Here is a 6,000-nt window from a genome sequence, read left to right on the forward strand (position 1 = left end):
GGCTGGAGATGAACCAACACCAGAGGCAAGGATTCTGATTAAAACAGGGGCATGTGCTTAAGATAAATTAGTGCCTGCTCCTGATGAATAATTGTGCAGGATGATATCCAGATGGTGGTCTTGACTTATTTCCATAATCAAACTCAATGCACACATCACCACTTTAATGAGATGTTAGGGCAAAAAGGACAATTAGTCTGAAGAGATTGGATTTTTACTGGCCCTTTTCCCAGGAAATAATGTGCAATATAAAAAGAGAAGCTATAAAAATGGAGAAAAGTGTGTCATAATACAAAAAAACTAAATGGAATTACATAATATATTTATGTTCTACTTATCAGACAGCTAACCTGTGTCCTTTTCATTAAAAAAAAATAATCTCAAGAATTGATGCAGTATGGTGCTACATATGAGGCATTTTGATAATCAATAATCCACATTTTTACCCACATCCAAATATTGATGATATGCAGTTAACCCAATGAAATGCCAACTTGTTGCCGTATATGTGTAGGAAAGAGAATGTCACAGGTTTAATCTGCAAATGATACACAACTATACACAATCCGCATTATGGTTATAAGCATCCATTTGCACAGATTAGATTAATTTTGTAAATCCATGTGTTAATTCCCTATCCAACTTAATTACACATTAAAACAAAAAGCATATAAAAAAACCAAAAACATTGGTTTCAGAGAATCTGTATTGAGGGCTGTGTTTTGTCAGACGACGTCGTTCTGTGGACGGAAAGCTGGAGATAACGTGTTCTCGGCACACGTGTGTCCTTTTGACACATGGACCCTTTCACCTTTAAAAGATAGACAAACGGAGCAGAGCATCACAGGCCTTTAGAAGGGAGCAGGATTTGTTTTGTTACTGAAAATTCTTACTCCTTTCTCGTTTTGTTTTTCCCTTTGTCTTATTTCACACTGTTATATACACATTTAGGCTCAATCCCATTTCTGAATGTTACCTCTAGCCCCATGAAACTGAGTTACAAGAGGTAAAATCCTACCCTTATAAAATGGGAGACTTCATGACACATCAACCCTGATGCCATCATCAAAAAACCATCATGCCATCAGCTCTTATTATATTGCTCATGTAGGCTATAGGCAGTCTTTTACCCTTGAACATTTGTATAAGAGACCACAAACATGTTTTGTTGAGTGCAGTGTCACAATAAAGGTGTCTACTGCAACACAGATTGGGACACATTACACTTAAGTGCATAAAACAGAGGGGTAGGGCTATGTTAGAAGCCATGTGATCTTAAGGCTGGTTTCACACTGGCGCGCGTGCATCGTGAAAACGTTGCATAATTCAGGTGAGCGTTCACACCGCTCACCTGAAATGAACATCCCAGGTGTATCTCACACAAAGAAGCTGCTCAACTCTTTATGGAACAAACCACTCGACTATTTGGCAGAACAATATACAGTGAAAATGTAAAAAAAAAAACGGTGCTTCAGTTCGCTGAATCTTTGATCGCAAAAGATGTGCAGAACCAACAAATTCTTGGCATCATACTAAAGATTCTGGGCGTTTGGCAAGGACCAGGGGATTTAGAGTATTTGAAAGTCTGATTTACGACTTTCAAAAGCAAAACTCTTTCGAAAACATGGCAGAAACTCCGCAGCAGAGCCTGTGTGAACACAACATGCGAGACGCAGCACATCAGCCCTCCACGTTTTCCCTCCGACAGCGTTTGTACTACATTTAAACATGACGTGTGCAGGTTTAAACGGCATGACTCTGCTCCCACCAGTGAATCACAGCTTTGAGGGTTTGAAAAAGGGTTGAAGAGGTTTGAGCTGGAACAATAATAATTGAGCTGAAAAGGTTCAAGTGGTTGCGATTGTTCCTTTGTAGCTCTCGTTAGGTTTATAAGTCTTAATAGCCCCCCCGAGTTAAAATGTTGCCTTTGCGCGAGGCTTGAATTACAAGCACCTCCATCAAATTTCAGCTTTTGACCTGCTGCCAACAAGCCTCTCTCCTCCTGTTCAAGAGAAGCAGGAACATCACTTCAAACACTTCCAATTACTGTGCTGTGGAGCTGGCAGGAGAGCACGAGTTTCAGCAGGAGTTAGGTGTGTGTGTGTGCGCTCACTGCTGAGGGACAGAGGTGAAGGCTGCAGGAGATGGAGCTGCAGAGATCTCCATCCATGCACTGTGGGTGTTGTGGTGCAGAAATCAGAGGCAATAAAAATTCACAGGTGCTCAACCCGTGATGTAAGAATCAGGTATTCTGATTTTATTCAGTGGAGCTGAAACCTACATTTATCATCTCATAGCCATTTATAAAAAAGGGGTATCAAACTTTCCCAAGCAGGGGTCTCAAACATAAATAATCTTGGGGCCACCAACCATCTTACCTAAAGCATAAAAGGCTTGTTCTAACACTTCAATGTTAACAGTGGGCCTTTAAGAACATAGAAAAGCATTGCATCGCAACTTCAATGAAGATAACTGGGGTCGTTTTAATGCATTTTTTGCAACAGAATCAAAAAATGAACAGAAATCATGTATTGTCGTCATTTTAATATTCATTGTGCAGACACGCCGTGTGCCAGTGGGATGAACACGGGCCAGCGGGAGAAGATCTCGAGTTTCAGATATTCAGCATCTGAAAATTATTGTGAATCAGATAATAGATCTCCTCTTCACTCTGCCTGCATCCCAGATGAACTGAAGAACCCTTGATGCCTTTCAATTTCAAACTTGACACAAATGTACTCTTTTCACAGATGGCACGCGGTCCGTTGTCGGGTGGTCCCAGCTCTCCTGATCAAAATCTGCTTTGTGGAGGGAGTCGACAAGTATTTAACAGGATACCAGACCCTGATCTGTAATCTGTAATCTGTAATCTGTCCATTACAGTGCTGCTGATAACACGTGGTGGATCCCACTCATCTGAACCATAAACTGTTTAGATCATTGTGTAGGTAAAAACACATTTCCTCACACTGAACATCACTCAACTTCAGCCACTTTATTAGGTACACATGTGCAACTGAAGATCAACAAAGGGGGGGTTTAAGGACTTGACTTGAATCCCACAACAGCTCAAGAGCAGAACTGGACCTCAGTAAAGTTCCCTCATGAGTGCAGTTGCGTGCTGCTCAATCTTTGCCCCCCTCTCACATTTGTTTGTTCATTATAGATGTGGGACCAAACAAAACTTAAGAAAACCCAACAAAAAACACTCATTAACAACACAATCCCCAAACAACATCCCTTTCAGTAGCAACAGTATGGTCAGCACAACAGCAACGGCGCAAGTGACACCACGCGACTGCTCCTCCTTGCTTTTAAATGCTCTGCCTGATGAGTTTGAGTGAAGGCAGGTGTGCAGACAGCTGAGGGGGAGGAGAAGGAGGAGGAGGAGGGCGTCGCCTAAAGAGTAAGAGGAAAAAAACAAACAAAAAAACAGCCAGAAACACCACACAACACCTAAAAAAACCTCACTTTCACAGCTAAAAGAGCCATTTCAAGCTTTGTGCCAACATCCTGTCAGACTCATTAATGCTTTATCATACATCTTACACCAGAGTTTCCCAAATCCTGCACCAACACACCTGATTCAAATGTCAGCTCGTTATCTCGCTCTGCAGAAGCCTGGTAACGACCCATTAGAATCAGGTGTGCTGGAGCACGGCGACATCTAATACATGAGTCCTGAAAAACCCTTTTTTTATGGACTATTTATCGCTCTGGGAAACTGTCATTTTAACACATGATGTGTAAATTCACTGGCAGTGGATATTGTTTGTTGTATGTAATTATGTGTAGTGTGGATGGACAGTTTTTCTGATACGATATAAAATATGTCTTTCATATACAAAGTATTATTTAGTCATTTGTTTTTTACTGAGATGATGAAAGTGCCTTCATGTTCCAATGCCTTGTTTTTACAAAATACTGTAAAATACTGTCTTTGAAACCACGTGACAATGTAATAACAACACAAAACTTTGGTATTTTAAAATAGTTTTTGATTTATTGTTGCCTGTGTCTGTAAGTCACACTATTTTTTACACAGATTAAGTTATTTGAACTGAATATGGTCATACAAGGAAGAAAACAGCAGATTAGTGGTTGTTTAAGGACACTAACGCTGGGGATTTTTTGCCAGATTTTACCCAAAATTCAACGTCGGACAGTTGGCACATAAATCTGTTTGCATGTGAGGGGTAACTCCGGACGCTATCGGGTCGTATGTCCTGATAACCGACCCAACTGCAAACACATGCTGCCAACAGCCAATGAAAAAGAGTAGGTAGCAAGGGAAGCGGGAATATCAACACAACCATCCTCCATGACGACACCCATATCCGTACTTTGTAATTTGATTTCTCAGAGCACTCTTTCAGGCTGCTGAAACCAGTCCATTAGTGTGTCCTCCAAGTCTTTTCAAAAATCAGGTAAAGACTGTGAAAGTTGTGTAGTGTGTCCCCACCGTTATGGACACGTTAATTACACATCAATGAAGAGGCAACATCAGTGTGTATCTATTGATCATGTACACCGTGGGATAAACACTTTCAGGAGAGGAATAAATAACAGAGTGAAGTGCGCTGGATGGTTTTTGTTTGCCCTTTGGTTCATTTGGATGGACCACAGAATGTTTAATTGTCTCTTATTACGTGGCTGTTTCAGACAGTCGTGTCTGAGGAAAGCCTTACAAAGGCATGTCATCAGACAGCTGGTCTGACCTTTTTTCTAAATCAATTAACCAGTCTGGCATATTTTTTTTCCTCCTCTGGCAAACACGTTAAACAGCTTGTCATTTCTCCTCAACTAAATTCAAAGCCCCAAGTATGTTCAGGAAAGCTAATTAGGAAAACATTGTTTGTTACCTGCCAACTGATTATAACTGGAATCACCATTTCTCTCCAGTCGCTATAATTCCTGAGATGAAATAACAATCTCATGGCTGCCAGCACTCAGTGGAATGACCCTTTTTAATAAAGCAACTTGAACAAAAAGTGACTTGTTCAGCAACCAATCAATATATAGCGTTAATGCAGCACTATACACAATCAGTTACATGGCTGGGCGTCACACCGTTGACAGAAAAACTGGATTCAAGTCCATTCACAGAGGAACCAGGCTTTTCACTCAACAGCCACGAGAAAATAATGTGACATGAATAAGAACCAGTAAAAAACAGCAGCTGATAGTTGAACAGAGTAATCACAATGGACAAATAAATGCATTACAGAGGATAATCCTGAATATGCAAATGTAACATTACCAATCCTCGTCTATAATTACTGGTATTATTCTTGAAAGACGGATGTGATACATTTATTCATATGTGAACCAATATCACCAGGCAGAACACTGAGTAATAGTAGGAGCACACACATAAAAAGTGATAAATGTTATTTAGTGCTGTCTCCACTGCTGTTGCCAGAGGAAATCAACAATCTTCAATACGAGCGTTAAATTGACGTTTACACCGCTCGCAGATGAAATGAAAATGACGGGCAGAGCTCATGACAGCCACAAACTATACCCACAGAAGCGTGCGTGTGATTGAGACTCCGATTCAAGGCAAAAGCGGTAGATCATAAGCACGTGGGCGTTTTAATCAATCGGACGCCAACGTAGTGAAACGGCTCCGTTGCTATAGCTTTACATGACATTAAATACATAATTAAAAGACAGCTTACGTAACAAAATAAGTCAGTAAAATTGTAAATACACAGTAGGTGAGTGTAGACAGTGTAGCAGCAGCAGGAGGAGGAGAGGGAGGCGGAGGAGGCGGCCCATGAAACCAGTTTCAGGTGTGGTGATTGACACAGCTGCTGCTCGTTGAGCTGCTCACTTGAAATGCAGGAGCACGCCGGTGCTCAGATCACAGGCTGCTGTGCAGCCAGACAGAGGGGATTTTGGGGAAGTGTGTGCTGATCAATGTGTGTGTGTTTTTTTTTTGTGTGACAGCAGTCATAATAAAGTCACTTTAGTTGGAGAGCAGTCTGTTGTGTGGAC

The sequence above is a fragment of the Solea senegalensis genome, linkage group LG13 (assembly GCF_019176455.1).
Source record: "Solea senegalensis isolate Sse05_10M linkage group LG13, IFAPA_SoseM_1, whole genome shotgun sequence".
Lineage (NCBI taxonomy): Eukaryota > Metazoa > Chordata > Actinopteri > Pleuronectiformes > Soleidae > Solea > Solea senegalensis.